This window comes from Rhinolophus sinicus, chromosome 18, assembly GCF_057876585.1.
Source record: "Rhinolophus sinicus isolate RSI-liver-muscle chromosome 18, RSI-T2T, whole genome shotgun sequence".
NCBI classification, from domain to species: domain Eukaryota; kingdom Metazoa; phylum Chordata; class Mammalia; order Chiroptera; family Rhinolophidae; genus Rhinolophus; species Rhinolophus sinicus.
Window position 1 is genome coordinate 104,510,922 of NC_142518.1, and position 16,886 is coordinate 104,527,807.

The 16,886-nt window shown below is 39.1% G+C and overlaps 1 non-coding gene and 1 pseudogene across 1 annotated transcript; both read left to right on the forward strand.

The window, feature by feature from the left end:
* Positions 1-7,624: 7,624 nt before the first annotated feature.
* On the forward strand, positions 7,625-11,952 carry LOC109456645 (nucleosome assembly protein 1-like 4 pseudogene; annotated as a pseudogene).
* Positions 11,953-12,351: 399 nt separating this feature from the next.
* Positions 12,352-12,453, forward strand: LOC141569846 (U6 spliceosomal RNA). Its single transcript, XR_012493628.2, has one exon. It is a non-coding gene; the product is annotated as a U6 spliceosomal RNA (small nuclear RNA).
* The last annotated feature ends 4,433 nt before the right edge of the window (positions 12,454-16,886 follow it).

A 16,886-nucleotide genomic window follows, 5' to 3' on the forward strand; every position in this document is an offset into this window, starting at 1 on the left:
TCATTTTTTATAGATGACATGATGCTATATATAGAAAACCCTAAAGACACCAAAAAGCTATTAGAAACAACAAACAAATACAGTAAAGTAGGTAGATACAAAATCAATGTACAAAAACCCACTGCATTCCTATATATTAATGATGAAATTTCAGAAAAAGAAATGAGAAAAACAATTCCTTTTGCAATTGCAACAAAAATAATAAAATACCTAGGAATAAACTTAAATTAACAAAGGATGTGAAGGACTTATACACTGAAAGCTATTAATATAAGATATTCTTAAAAGAAATTGAAGAAGACACAAAGACATGGAAAGACATTCCGTGCTCATGGATTGGAAGACTCAACATAGTTAAAATGGCCATGTTACCCAAAGCAATACGTAGACTTAACGCAATCCCCATCAGAATCCCAATGGCATGTTTTCAAGAAATAGAACAAAAAATCATCAGTTTTGTATGGAACCACGAAAGATCCCTAACAGCCAAAACAATCCTAGGAAAAAAGAACAATGCTGGAGGTATCACACTCCCTGACTTCAATTTATACTACAAAGAGACAATAATCAAAACAGCATGGTATTGGCAGAAAAACAGATACACAGACCAATGGACTAGAAGTGAGAACCCAGAAATAAACCCACATATATATGAGCAGATAATTGTTGACAAAGGAGCCAGAAACATACAATGGAGAGAAAAAAATGGTGCAAGGAAAATTAGAAAGTCACATGAAAAAGAATGAAACTAGACTGCTGTCACCCTGTACAAAATTAACTCAAAATGGATCAAAGACCTAAACATAAGACCTCAAACAATAAAATACATAGAAGAAAGCATAGGGACTAAACTTATGGACCTTGGGTTTAGAGAGGATTTTATGAATTTGACCTCAAAAGCAACGGAAGTGAAAACGAAAATAAATGAATGGGACCATATCAAACTAAAAAGCTTCTGTACATGAAAAGAAACCATCAACAAAACAAAGAGGCAACCAACCTAATGGGAGAAGGTATTTGCAAACACCTCTAATAAAGGGCTAATATCCAAAATATATAAAGAATTCATACAACTCAACAACAACAAAAAACAAACAAAATTTGGCAGAGGACCTGAACAGATAGTTCTCCCAAAAAGACATACAAATGGCCAACAGATACTGGGGGTGACAAAAAAACGTATACAAGTGGACATTTTGGTCAAAGTTGCTCAAGCAGTTGTTTGCCGTAATCAGAAGTGTCTGGATGCTGATGGTAACCACTTTGAGCACCTCTTGTAATTGCAGAAGTCAAACGTGACTTGTATTCATCTTTTGTTATCGGTATATATTGAGTATTACAATTTTAATAGTTTTTCTTTCTTAAAATGTGTATACAGTTTTTTTGGCACCCTCTCTATATGAAAAAATGCTCAACTTCACTAACTATTAGGGAAATGCAAATCAAAACCACAATGAGCTATCACCTCACACCTGTTAGAATGGCTATTATCAACAAGACAAGTAATAAGTGTCGGAGAGGCTGTGAAAAAAGAACCCTCATACACTGCTGGTGTAAGTAAACTGGTACAGCCACTGTGGAAAACAGTATTGAGGTTCCTCAAAATTTTAGAATAGAATTACCATATGATCCAACAATCCCTCTCCTGGGTATCTACCTGAAAATTCAGAAAACATTTATCTGTAAAGATATATGTGCCCTTATATTCCCTGCATCATTATTTACAGTGGCCAAGTCAGGGAAACAACCAAAGTGTCCTTTGATATATGATAGAGTAAAAAAGATGTGGTATATATACACAATGGAATATTACGCGACCATAAGATGAAATACTGCCATTTGTGACAACATGGATGGATCTTGAGATTTTCATGCTAAGTGAAATAAGTCAGACAGAAACAGTCAAGAACTGTATGACTTCACACATATATGGGATATAAAACTGAAAGTAACAGGGAACAAGACAAAAAAACAAAAACTCAGATACACAGACAACAGTTTAGTGGTTACCAGGGGGTAAGGGGGAAAGAGAAGGTAGAAGAGGGTAAAGGGGTCAAATATATGGTGATGGAAGGAGAACTGACTCTGGGTGGTGAGCACACAATGCAATATATAGATGATATATTATAGAATTGTGCACGTGAGACCTATATAATTTTACTAACCAATGTTACCCCAATAAATTTTATTTAAAAATAATAATTAAAACATTATCCATAACATTTGAAATGAAATCTATATAATTTTACTAACCAGTTACCCCAATAAATATAATTTAAAAATAATAATTAAAAAATCATCCATAACATTTGAAGTGTCTTCTGTAATTCTTTGTGCTTTAACTGGACCGAAACATAGAACCATGGAAAGAATGTGGGTTTTTTTCCCCTGTGGAATTAAAAACTCTAGATGTCTGGTAAGTCTTGGTAACGTTCTAGGAGGCCGAACAGGACTCTGTCGTCATTCGTGCATATGAGTACCTCACACTCTAGTGACGTATCTACCTAGGACCTAGGAAATCCTGAAAAATGATGAACTACTCCAAGTGATGGTCTGAGGCTGCCAGAATGAGATGCTTATCCTATGGGACCAGTCAGGGAGTGTAAGCTTGTTGAGGACAAAACCTGTGAGTGAGTCATTTATCTCCATCCACAGGAGAGGGCTTTGCCTATATTAGGTCTGTGGAGCTGAATGGTAGAAATATTGCTACGTAACCATCACACATCTAGTTTAGTAGAAACATACCTATGTGTAGAAAGGGGGTGAAATCAACTGTGATAAACTGTAAATCACCAATACTCACTTACAATGAAATTTAAGAGTAAATTATGGCATCTTCTAGTGCCATCTACTGCTTAATTCTTGAGATACAAAATGAGCCTAATAATCTTTCACAGTTTTAATGGCATGCATCCTTAAGATTAAAGCATGAGTAACTTTTCCAGTACAGCTATTATTTTGGCACCAATTCAAGGTAATAAAATCCCTTACATCACTAGTTACCGGGCAGGACTTCTCAACCTCAGTACTACTGACGTTTTGTTGTGGGAAGCTGCCCTGTGCACTCACTGTAGGGTGTTTAGCAGCATTCCTGGCCTCTACCCACTAGATGCCACTAGCAACCCCACCCCAGTTGTGACATCCAAATATATCTCCAGACATTGCGAAATGTGCCGTGGGTGAGGGCAAATCATCCTGAGACCCACTAGTATAGGGAAAAGAAATCAATATTCATGCATTCATTCACCCATTCTATAAATTATTTGAATGCCTACCGTCCATTAGGCTAGCCCATGGCAATACACTGAATGAAAAAGGTGTGGTCTCTGCCCTAACAGAACTTCCAGTAGAAAAGGGAAGACAACCAATCACCAAATGCACCAACACAGGCGTACGTTCAAAGTGCAGCAAGTTCTATGACAGAAAAGACAGACCTGGATAGGGTGGTCAGGGACGGCTTGTCTGAAGAGGTGGCATTTAAACTGAGACCTGAACACTGAGGAAGAGCCAGCCAGGGAAGGGTGTGTGGGGGGAGACAGGAAAGAGTGTTTGAGTTGAGGAGAACAGCACGTGTGAATGCTCTGCTGCGAGCCTGGGAGTGTGCTAGCCCCGTTCCATGCACTGTTTCATCTAGGTAGGGTGTCATGTGGCCTGGCTGTCTGCAGCAATCCCACTTGGACCTACGGCCCTCCGTGAACATTTGGAGGATGCATTATATTGCCACCCTATTATGAATTTGAAGGGGATTCTGTTCCTATGTCTATGTTACATATGAAGAAAACTGAGCCCCAACTCGGTTAAGTAATTTGGACAAGTTCACAAAGTTAGTAAGTGACAAAAGCGGGTCATAAAACCCTATCTGACTCCAAAGTCAATGCTTTTGACTACTCTGCTTTAATGTCTCCCATGGAGAGAAGATGACATAAGATACAAGTACAAGTATATATGAGGTACTAATAGAAGTGATCGTGTAAAATACAATAAATATTTGAAGAAATGATGTGCTATGCAAAGAGATCAAAGTTGGAATTGGCGTCCTTTGAGCTTGATGGCATGAATGCTCTATCAGGACCTGTGACCAAATGTTCATAGAAGACCAGAACCAGCTTCCTCACCAAAGTGGTACTGGAAAGCTTATTCATACAGCACCAGATAGATGGTGCAGCAGTGTACAACTCTAATAAAGGTTCAATTTCTGTCAGACACCTATTAGACATGGGACCACAGGTGACTTCCAACCACTGAGATTATTTCCTCATCTGCGCAATAGAGATAAGGGCACAAATTCGACCTGAATCAAGGTTTGTCAAAAGTGTTGTGCAGGGCCTGCCCGGTGGCTCAGGCAGTTAGAGCTCCATGCTCCTAACTCCGAAGGCTCCCGGTTCGATTCCCACATGGGCCAGTGGGCTCTCAACCACAAGGTTGTTAGTTCAATTCCTTGAGTCCCACACGGGATGGTGAGCAGCGCCCCCTGCAACTAAGACTGAACACGGCACCTTGAGCTGAGCTGCGGCTGAGCTCCCGGATGGCTCAGTTGGTTTGGAATGCGTCCTCTCAACCACAAGGTTGCCGGTTCGACTCCCACAAAGGATGGTGGGCTGCACCCCCTGCAACTAGCAACGGCAACTGGACCTGGAGCTGAGCTGCGCCCTCCAAAACTAAGACTGAAAGGACACAACTTGAAGCTGAATGGCACCCTCCACAACTAAGATTGAAAGGACAACAACTTGACTTGGAAAAAAGGCCTGGAAGTACACACTGTTCCCCAATAAAGTCCTGTTCCCCTTCCCCAATAAAATCTTAAAAAAAAAAAAAAAAGAGTGCTGTGCAAACTAAGAAGTGAAAGCAGGCTTTCTGAGCTGTTGCCATATCTGCTGCTGTACTCAGTCGATGCCAGAATTCTTTTTTCCTTTCAATACCAGGATTCCTCAGAAGAGCAGAAGAAATGCGAGTTCTCCAGGGAGAAATATAGAGATGACATTTTTGAATGCCTTGGTTGAATGTCTGGCCAGAAACACTAGCCTGGATCAGCAGCAGCTGGATGGATCTGTATGTCATTACATCAGTGTTTGCCATTCCACGGTGGCCCTCACAGCCCCACCTACAACAGAACTTACGAACTTATGGTAAAGGTCTCAGCTGTGACCTTGCTGTATGGCTCTCAGTTGTTTCTAGTTGGGGAAAAGACTAAACAAAAGAAAATCACTCTATTCTAGATAGAAATTTCCAAATATTGAGTTGGCATTGCGATGGCACTTTTTCATATCCATCTGTGCTGGCCGCTTGTACAATCAACACTTTATTGTCTGGGATTTCAAGCAGTTTAAAAAATATTTCTAGAAATACAGCACCCCTTGGACCTTTAATCAACCTTTCAATAGTTACTTGCTGTAACAGAAAAATGATGAAAAATGCTTATTCTTTTAACTCATTTTTTTCTCCCCACAGTGAATCACAGATTGGCTGTATTTTTTTAAACAGTAGAATGAAAATAAAACTTCTGAACTTACTTAGAAGGTGATTTTAAGTGATTAAAGTAACTTCCATACTGTCTTTTTTATTTTTTTTAACAACTTTATGTAATTCACATACCATAAAATTCACTCCTTTAAAGTGTACAAGTCAGTGGTTTTTAATATATTCATAGAGCTGTGCAACCATCACCAATATCTAATGTTAGAACATCTTATTCACCCCCAAAAGAAACTTCCTCCCCACTGACAGTCACTGCCCACTCCTAACCCCCTCTCTTCCTTCCACCACAGGCAACCACAAATCTACTTTCGGTCTCGATAGATTTGCCTATTTTGGACATTGCACATAAATAGAATCATGTAATATGTGGCCTTTTGTGTCTGGCTTCTTTCATTTAGCATATTTTCAAGGTTCATCCATATTGTAATCTGTTTCAGTACTTTATTTCTTTTTATCATCATAATAGTCCACTGTGGACAAACTGTATTTGCTTATCCATTCGTCAGTTGATGGGTTGTTTCTACTTTCTGGTTATTACGAATAACATTTCTACAAACATTCATGTACAAGTTTCTGTGCAGATATTTGATTCCATTTCTCTTCGGTAATATTCCTAGGAGTGGAATTGCTGGTTTTCCCCAAAAGTTTTAACAATGGTTATCTGAAACAATTACTGTAGAGATGGATTATTATGATAAAATAATTGGAATTCTTATAAAACGACTGTAGGCGGGCAAGAATTGGTACTAGGAATATTTAATTTGAAAGTTAAGAAGACTGAAAGATTATTTCTCAGGTTTAATAGCTTGTAATTAAGTTGTTATCAACTTTAACAATTCAAAAAGCTATTTTCTTATTGTAACTGGTCATTATAAGTTAGGGTTTTTTTCTGCCAGTTTTAGGACTGCTATTCTTATTTATGAATTTCATTACTGTCAAATTATAAATTATACTAAGAAGAATGGTTATGTCAGATCGTAACTCATAGGCCATTCATATGTTTAATTTACAAGGTTTAAAATAGCTATGTTGTTATATTTGTGAATAATTAAATGAGTGAATACTGTGACAGAAAATATAAAAACAGATGAAAATAAAATGTGCCTGCAATTTCATTCATTAACTACGAATAAGGAGTATAGTTTTGCTATAAAAAAAAATCACAAAATACTTTGCTGGCTTTAGTCTGAAAATGCAAGCACTGGTTTTAAAATGATTTTCTTAAATGTAACATTAAATACATTTTAATTGAAGTGATTCATGCTCTAAAAACTGCACTGTCGCTCCTGCCTGGGATAGAAGGAGTTGAAATTCTAAGACTGAAAGCAGTGTTGTGGGGGTTACTCCTCCACTCCGACCCACTTATAATTAGTGATCTGCTCATCATGTACCCATTGTGTTCTTAGGAGCTAATTAGGCCTCTGGCTACCTTCTCTAAAATCTAGACTCTCCCCAATCAATTGCAGCCATGGGGGATTTCAGAACAGACCATGGGGTGAAACATTTGAGAACTTTAAAAAAAAATTTTATTAGCATTTATTTGATGCTGAATTTACTCCCAGGTAAAGTTTTCAGGCAGGAATTTCCGCCCGTTCTAAGGAATTTTTTTTCGCTTTCCCGTTCCCGAATGCCAAGATAGAAACTGTTTTCTGTTCTCCACGATGAATCGTTTCCACAAAGTGACGGCCAATACTACCAACCACCTGGGCTCAAGGAGTCGATTTTCCCGGTTTCCTGACCAACTTTTCTTGGGATTCAGGTACGGAAAAGTGAAAAAAATTCCCGAGAATGGGCGGGAATTCCCACCCGGAAATCCTAGAGATAAACAGGAAAAATGTCTAAGAGATACATTGTCAGTAGTACATTTATTTCCCATTGTGGGTATTATTGGGTTCAAGGAGCCGATTTTCCCGACTTCCCAACCAACTTTTCTCAGGATTCAGGAATGAGAAAGCGAAAAAATTCCCGAGAATGGGTGGGAATTCCACCTGGAAACCCTACTCCCAGGCCATAAGTTTTTGTCTCTTCAATTTCTTCTGCGATACCTTTTCTTCCGCGCAACCTCCTCTCTGGTTTGGAACAATCTGCTCTTTTGCAGTAAGGATCCCTCAGTGTGGCAGGGGGAGCTCACGTTTGGGTTCATTAGCCCATGAGCCTGGTAAGTTCCGCGCTGAATCTCGGGAGCTTTGTTCACCTGGATGTGCTCAGCGACCGGAGCATCTACATCGAAAGCCTTAAGTGCAGTATTCTTCTCTGCATTTTTAAGCATTTGCACCAAAATTCTGCAGCTTTTCGGGCCACCGACCCTGCGTCCAGCCCCACTGTTTGGCCTGGCACACCTACCAGCCCCATTACTGTACTGACGAAATGGCACTCATTGCTCCTGTGACGTCCTTCAGACACGTGGTGGCTGTTCAGATAAGCATACCCTTGATGGCCTGGGCAGTTTCACAAGTGTTCTAAAAATGAACACGAAGATTTGAACCTCTCGATTTACATGATTTTGTGGGATTTTCTGGGTCAAGTGACTAGCGAACCATTTTCAGAGGTCACCTCAGGCTGCTTACCTGAGGTGAGAACTTTCTAATGTTATAATTAACTTATGGATTTAGCATATGGAAAACAACTTGTTACGCCAGATGAAATATCCATGTCCTTAAATAAGACCAGTACCTCCACCTGTACCTTAGATCTCATCCCTTCCTACTTACTGAAGAGCATCACTCCAGCAGTTCCCCCCTCTTATTCTGGTATTTCCCCCTTTCTATTCAACTATCCCCATCAGCTCATAAACGAACATACTGTCATTTCTCTGATTTCACAACACAAACTTCCTTTGACTTTAATTCGTCTGCCAGCTATCTCATTTCTATGCTTCCATCTGCAGCAAAACCCTTGGGAACCATTCTTTATACATCCTGCCTCTAATTTATCTCCTGATTTCCCCTCTTACACATGCTACAATCAGGTTTTCACCCCCCACCTCCACTAAAGTTGATCTTGTCCTGCTTAATAATGACCTTCACGATATAAATCCCAGGGTCAATTTTCAATCCTCATCTTAGTTGACCTGTAGGCAGCACTGAATATAATAGACACCCTCTTCCCTTTTCTATTAAACTTCTTTTTTTAAGGAGGGTGCAGCTCACAGTGGCCCATGTGGGGATCGAACTGGCAACCTTGGTGTTATCAGCACACGCTCTAACCAACTGAGCTAACCGGCCACCCCAAGAAATAAACTTCTTCACTTAGCTTCCAGGAAGTAGACGCAAAGCATTTGATCATTGCACGTGATGATGTATAGTTTGTGATAAGAAAAAATCCTGAAAATGATAGCAATCAAAATAAATGTAATCAATTGGATTTACTCATTGAAAGAGAGCGAGTATCACAACAGATTAATATAACACAATGTACAGTTATACAGACTACTTAAAGAGACACATTATAAGTAAAACAACACAAAGTTTGAAGATAAAAAAATGACGGGGAAATACTAACAGAAAATGTAAATACCAAATACAAATAATTTACATAAAGAACATTCAGAGAAACAGAGATACAGCATAATAAAGGCACAGCTCCCCAAGAATGATTAAAATCAGGGATTTTTATGTCTCTGACAAAAGAGCAGTATGGCCTGATTTCTGATTTCTGACGTCACCTACTCTCTGTGGATCTCCAGACCGAAAGGACATGTAGCTCCTGCTACTCTCTCACTTGTTTCACCTTCCCATTTGGTTTCCTTGCATTAATGTTACCTGGTAACCAATTCGCTGTATGAAATTTGCTCTTTGAAAAAACACTTTGAGTGATTTCTGTTTTCCTACTTGGATCATGACCGATACAAAAATACGTATTTTTTGAGCAAAAATAAAACCTATTCAAATCACGTGGTGTCACAGGTCATAAAAACTGCTGGTTCTTTTCCATTTGCCCCCCTCCACCAGTCAGTCTCTGTCCTTCTCGCCTTTGTTCTATGCCTTAGGTGGTAACCCCTGTGAGCTGCATTCCCTGGACTCCTTGGACTCTGGCTTCCAGTCACGTCTAGCTACTGGGAGGTATTAGAGAACATGAAGAAAGAGAGATTAGGGCAATTTTCCCCTGTTCCCTCCCTGCCTAAGTGGCTGCCATAGTTCTGACAGGAGCAGTGCCCTTTTGTTAACTTCACCTTCATAGAGAACATCCTGCTCCCACTGCTCCACCTCTCACCGGGCTCCAGCACTTTCCTTCCTTTGTGCCTTAAAACCTTGCAACCGTAATAGTCCCTTCTCACTGTTGATAGTCCCCAGGTGCCATGACCTCCCTCAACATAATTGTAAGTAAAATTTCGTCAAAATCCCCGTTGAGTTGTGCCATCTGTTTCCTAGACCCTGGGTGCTGCTGAAGCATAAGTGATACATAAAGGACGCTTAACCAATTTTCAAAGAACTGATATCACCGATGAAAGTATCTCACAACACAATTAGATTAGAAATCAACAATCAAAGTTAAGTATACATATACTTGTTTTGCACTGGTGTCAGCCAACCAATAACTTATCTAGTGACTGGACCAGCTCTTGTGGTTCTTATGAAGACTATAAGATCCCTGGGCCATGATGGCACAGATTCAAGAGCAGCGAAGCCACCACTACTGCTGGAGGTGTGAGGAGATAAAAACGATCAGAAGGCCCATAATAACAGTTCTTCAGCTGGGGTTCCTTCAGATTCCTTGGGAGCTGCTGAAAACTGCAAGTACTGCAGAAAAGCTCACAGATCACATGATACAGAATCCTCACGTTTTGACAGCCTTACAGAAATGACTTGACATTGTCTCCCATACTCCTTCAAGCTCCATCAAGACTTTACCTAAAGCAGGAGAAAAGAGTCAATGCGCTGACACAAGTTCAAGTAAAGTGTGCTCACACAGAAGCCAAGTTCTATGATGAGGTCCATGATATGAAGAACAAGTACGCACCCCTGTACCAGCCTCTCCTTGACAAGAGAAGGGAATTTGTCACTGTTGATGTTGTGCTGACAGATGCAGAATCGGAATGCTGAGGAGGAGCAATTGTCTGGAGATGTGAAAAATAAAGTAGTCATAGCAGAAAAAACAACAGCAGAAGAGCCAGGCCCCAGAGGGATTCCCATATTCTGGTTCACCAGCTTCAGAATCATGGATATGCTAAGTGAGTTAGTCCAGGAATGTAATGAACCAATCTTGCAAACACCTGTGGGATATTAAAGTGACATTTTCAGACCCTGCACAGCCTGTGTCTCTTGTATTAGAGTTTTACTTTGAACCCAATGACTACTTCACCAATTTAGCGCTGACAAAAACGTACAAGATGAACTCGGAGCCAGATAAGGCTGACTCCTTTTCCTTTGAAGGTACTGAAATAGTTGACTGTGTTGGGTGCACTACTGACTGGAAGAAAGTAACAAAATGTTACGGTCAAAACAATCAAGAAAAAGCAGGAACATAAGGGTCGAGGCACGGGCAGAACAATTACCAAACAAGTTCCAACAATTCGTTTTTCAACTTCCTCAATCCCCTGAAAACATTGGGGAATGGAGAATCACTGGATGAAGACACCGAATTTACATTAGCCTCTGACTTTGAGAGTGGACACTTCCTTCATGAGCAGACAGTCCCATGGGCTGTGCTGTACTTCACAGGGAGGCCATAGAGAATGACAATTTGAAGAAGGTGAGGAAGGAGAAGAGGAGGTGTCAGGAGGTGATGAGGAGGGAGCAGATGAGGACGATGCCAAAATTCGCCGAATGCAAACAGTGAGAAGCAAGTTTGCCTCCGCTGGTGTGGCTGTTGCCCGCACGTCTGTCAGGACTCGTCAGGGCTGCAGCACCATCATACTGATAGTGCTTACATCTGACTTGTTTACAAGTGCATGATTTTCACTTCAACTTTTCCGTTGTCCTTATTATTTTGCTTAATCTGTATAGTGGCAACTTAAATGCATTTCAGAAATAGCCGATTTAATTCCAGCGTGCTCGATGGACTTTGGAGCAGCTCCGTAGATTTTCCCAGGCCCTGCCTTCTGGAAGGCCCATTAGACCCTGTAGAGGAGGGTCCTGTTCTTAGAGTGTTCTTTCTTTGGTTTTATTTTCCTTGGGGTGGGGGTGGGGATGGCGTTTGTAGATCACACGACCCAGAGGAGTGACTTACGTGGTTCACCCTTGTATTTATTTGTTCTTTCATGCTGTGAGTGCTTGGGACGCATGCTGTCGCTTGTCCTTGGAGTTTCTGAAACCATGTTTGTGACGGGAGACCTGGTGACTTGGCCAGGTAGACGTGGTGGCATCTCTTCTGGGAGGGAGGCCTGTGTGGAAGAAACCGCACCCACTCCTGCCGCCAGCTGCTGATGGCAGGAGAATGGTTCCATGACATGCAGACTACACTACTACACTCTGCTTTAAGGGTGGGGGTTGGGGGCAGAGCCCGAATGTGCCCATCTTCTGTGGTGAGGAGCTTGGGCTTGGAGGCACAGCTCTCTCAGTGTATAAATGTCCTCTCTCACTCTCTCAGTATCACCCATTTCTCAGCCCCACATTCATCTTGTCTTAAAAGCTCTGCATTCAGAGTGATGTTTCCTTGGCTGGTGTGTGGGGTTCGCAAGTATGTGACCATGGTCCCTGGCAGCTGGGGGATGCCAGGTCCACACTGTGACCTGGCCTGAAGAATGCTCAGCCTTACTTATGATACATTTGTAACTGAATACAGTGCTTTTAATTTGGACAGAATAGAATATTCTATTAAAGTTGTGAAACAAGAAAAAGAAAAAAAAGGGTGCTCGCTTCCGCAATACATATACTATTAGGTTGGTGCAAAACTAATTGTGGTTTGAACGGTTAAAAATAATTGCAAAAACCTCAATTACTTTTGCACCAACCTAATAAAATTAAAACGATACAGAGAAGATTAGCATGGCCCCAGCACAAGAATGACATGCAAATTCGTGAAGGGTTCCATATTTCTGAATTTGCAAAGGGGAATGGAGATAAGAAGCATGCTGAACAAAAAGGACTACTGTACATATGAAACTTTCTTTTACATAACTTAATGGTAACCAAACACACACAAAAATCCAGAACTGAGACACATAACAAAACAAAACAAAAAGATAACAGAAGTAAAAATCATAGAACACCACCAAACTAAAATAACAGACAGAAGCAAACAGGCAAAAAAACAATGGAGACACTGAGCTAACAGAAAGCAAAATAAAATGGCTATAGGAAATCCTCATATGTCAATAATCACCCTAAATGTAAACAGACTGAACTCACCAATAAAATGGTACAGAGTGGCAGACTGGATGAAAAAACAAAACCCAACCATATACTGCCTCCAAGAGATACATTTCAGCTACAAGGACAAATACAGACTCAAAGTGAAATAGTGGAAAACGGTACTCCCATCAAATGGAATCCAGAGAAAATCAGGTGTATCCATACTTACATCCGACAAAACAGACTTCAGGATATAAAAGGTAACAAGAGACAAAGATGGACATTTCATAATGATAAAGGGGACAATACAAGAAGACATAACACCTATCAATATATATTGCCAGAATCAGGGAGCACCAAAATATATAAAGCAACTACTAACAGAACTCAAGAGAGAAATTGACCAAAACATAACGATAGTAGGGGACCTAAATACATCATTGACGGCTATGGCTAGATCATCCAAACAGAAAATCAATAAGGAAATATGAGTCTTAAAGGACACATTAGACCAAATGCACCTAATTGACATTTATAGAGGACTTCATCCTAGAACATCCGACTATACACTCTTTTCTAGAATATATGGAATATTTTCAAGGATAGACCATATGTTGGGACACAGAACTAGCCTCGGCAAATTTAAGAAGATTGAAATCATACGAAGAATATTCTCTGACCACAAGGCTTTGAAATTGGATATCAACTGCAAAAAGAAAGCAAGAGAAACCACAAATATATGGAGATTAAACAACATGCTATTAAAGAATGACAGGGCCAATGAAGAAATAAGAGATAAAAGATACACAGAAACAAATGACAATGAAAATCTGTCATATCAAAATTATTGTCATGAAAGCAGTAGTAAGAGGGAAATTTATATCCTTAGACACCTATCTCAAGAAACAAGAAAACTCCCAAATAAACAACCTAACATTACATCTTAAAGAACTAGAAAAAGAAAAACAAATGAAACCCAAAGTCAGCAGAAGGAAGGAAACAAAATTAGAACAGAACCAAATGAAATAGAGAACAAAAACACAATAGAAAAAATTAATGCAACAAAGACCTGGTTCTTTGAAAAGATTAATAAAATAGACAAACCTTGGCTAAACCCTGAGGTAAAAAGAGAAAAGACACAAATAAAAGCAGAGATGAAAGAGGAGAAGTCATGACGGATACCAAAGAAATACAAAAGATCATACAAGAATACTATGAAGGACTATACACCACCAAATTCAATAACATAGAAGAAATGGATAAGTTCTTAGAAACATATACCTTCCTAGGCTGAATCATGAAGAACTGGAAAATCTAAACAAACCAATCGAAAGTAAGGAAAGTGAAACAATCATCTAAAACCTTCCCAAAAAGCAAAAGTCCAGGACCAGATGGCTTAACTAGTGAATTCTACCAAACATTCAAAGAGGATTTAATACCTGTCCTCCTCAAACTCTTCTAAAAAATTGAAGAGGCAATACTTCCAAACTCATTTTATGAGGCCAACATTACTATGATACCAAAACCCGGTAAAAATAACACAAAAAAAGAAAACTACTGACCAAGATCTCTGATGAATACAGATGCAGAAATCCTAAACAAAAATACTAGCAAATTGAATACAACAATACATTAAAAAGATTATACATCCAATGGGATTTATAGATGATGTAACACAGAATTGTACACCTGAAATCTATGTAATTTTACTAACAATTGTCACCCCAATAAATTGAAAAAAACAAACAAAACACAAACAAACAAACAAACAAAAAAAGATTATACATCATGACCAAGTGAGGTGAGGTTCATCCCAGGGGCACAAGGATGGTTCACCATTCGCAAATCGATCAATGTGATACAGCACATAAACAAAATAAAGGACAAAAATCATATGATTGTATCAATAGATACAGAAAAAGCATTTGACAAGATACAACATCCATTTATGATTAAAACACTTAATAAAATGGGTACAGAGGGAAAATACCTTAACATAATAAAGGCCATATATGACAAGCCCTCTGCTAATCTCATAATTAATGGAGAAAAACTGAAGCCCTTTGCTCTACGTTCAGGAACACGACAGGGATGTCCCCTATCACCTCTACTTTACAACATCGTGTTGGAAGTCCTAGCCAGAGCAATCAGGCAAGAGAAAGAAATAAAATGCATCCGAATTGGGAATGAAGAAGTTAAATTGTCACTCTTTGCAGATGACATGATGCTATATATAGAAAACCCTAAAGACTCCTACAAAAAACTATTAGAAATGATAAATGAATACAGTAAAGTCGCCGGCTACAAAATCAATGTACAAAAGTCCGTTGCATTCCTATACACTAACAATGAAATCTCAGAAAAGGAAATTAAAAAATAATAATAATTCCTTTTGCAATTGCAACAAAAAGAATAAAATATCTAGGAATAAACTTAATCAAGAATGTGAAAGACCTATACACTGAAAGCTATAAGAAAACTGTATTTCTAAAAGAAATTGAAGAAGACGCAAAGAAATGGAAAGACATTCCGTGCTCATGGATTGGAAGAATCAACATAGTTAAAATGGCCATATTACCCAAAGCAATACACAGATTTAATGCAATCCCCATCAGAATCCCAATGGCATTTTTTAAAGAAATAGAACGAAAAATCATCAGATTTGTACGGAACCACAAAAGACACTGAATATCCAAAGCAATCTTAAGAAAAAAGAACAATACTGGAGGTATCACACTCCCTGACTTTAGCTTGTACTACAGGGCAACAATAATCAAAACAGCATGGTATTGGCAGAAAAACAGACATATAGACCAATGGAATAGAATTGAGAACCCAGAAATAAAACCACATAAATATGGACAGATAATTTTTGACAAAGAAGCCAAAAACATACAATAGAGAAAAGACGGCCTCTTCAATAAATGGTGCTGGGAGAACTGGATAGCCACGTGCAAAAGAATGAAACTAGACTGCTGTCACCTTGTACCAAAATTAACTCAAAATAGATCAAAGACCTAAACATAAGACCTGAAACAATAAACTGCATAGAGAAAACATAGGTACTAAACGCATGGACCTTGGGTTCAAGGAGGATTTTATGTATTTAACTTCAAAGGCAAGGGAAATAAAAGCTAAAATAAATGAATGGGACTATATGAAACTTAAAAGCTTCTGCACAACAAAAGAAACCATCGATAAAATAAAGAGGCAACCAACCAAGAGAAAAATCGGAGAATATTTTTGCAAATAGTGCCTCCAATAAGGGGCTAATATCCAAAATATATAAGGAACTCATATAACTCAACAGCAAAAAAAAACAAACAATCCAATTAAAAAATAGGCAGAGGACCTGAATAGACATTTCTCCAAAGAGGACATACAAATGGCCAATAGACATATAAAAAGATGCTCAACATCACTAATCATCAGAGAAATGCAAATAAAAGCCACAATGAGATATCACCTCACCCCAGTCAGAATGGCTATTATCAACAAGACAAATAGTAACAAGTGTTGGAGAGGCTATGGAGAAAAAGGAACCCTTATACACTGTTGGTGGGAATACAGATTGGTGCAGCTGCTATGGAAGGCAGTGTGGAGATTCCTCAAAAATTAAGAACAAACAAACAAACAAAATAAGAACAGTGTTACCATATGACCCAGCAATCCCTCTCCTGGGTATCTACCCCAAAAATCTGAAAACATTTATCCCTAAAGATATATATGCTCCGATGTTCATTGGAGCTTTATTTATGGTGGACAAGACATGGGAACCACCAAAGTGTCCTTCGATAGATGAATGGATAAAGAAGTTGTGGTATATATACACAATGGAATACTATTCTGCGATAAGAAGAGATGAAATAGTGCCATTTGCGGCAACAAGTTTGGATCTCAAGATTATTATGCTAAGCAAAATAAGCCAGACAGAAAAAGCAGAGAACCGTATGATTTCACTGACGTGTGGGATATACAACTGAAAGCAACAAAGGAACAAAACAAACAAAGAAACAAAAACTCGTATAGACAGGCAACAGTTTAGTGGTTACCAGAGGGTAAGGGGAGGGGGGTGGTAGAAGAGGGAAAACGGGGTCAAATATGTGGTGATATATTATGGTAATGTACACTTTAAACCTATAATTTTACTAGCCAATGTCGCCCCAATAAATTTAGTAA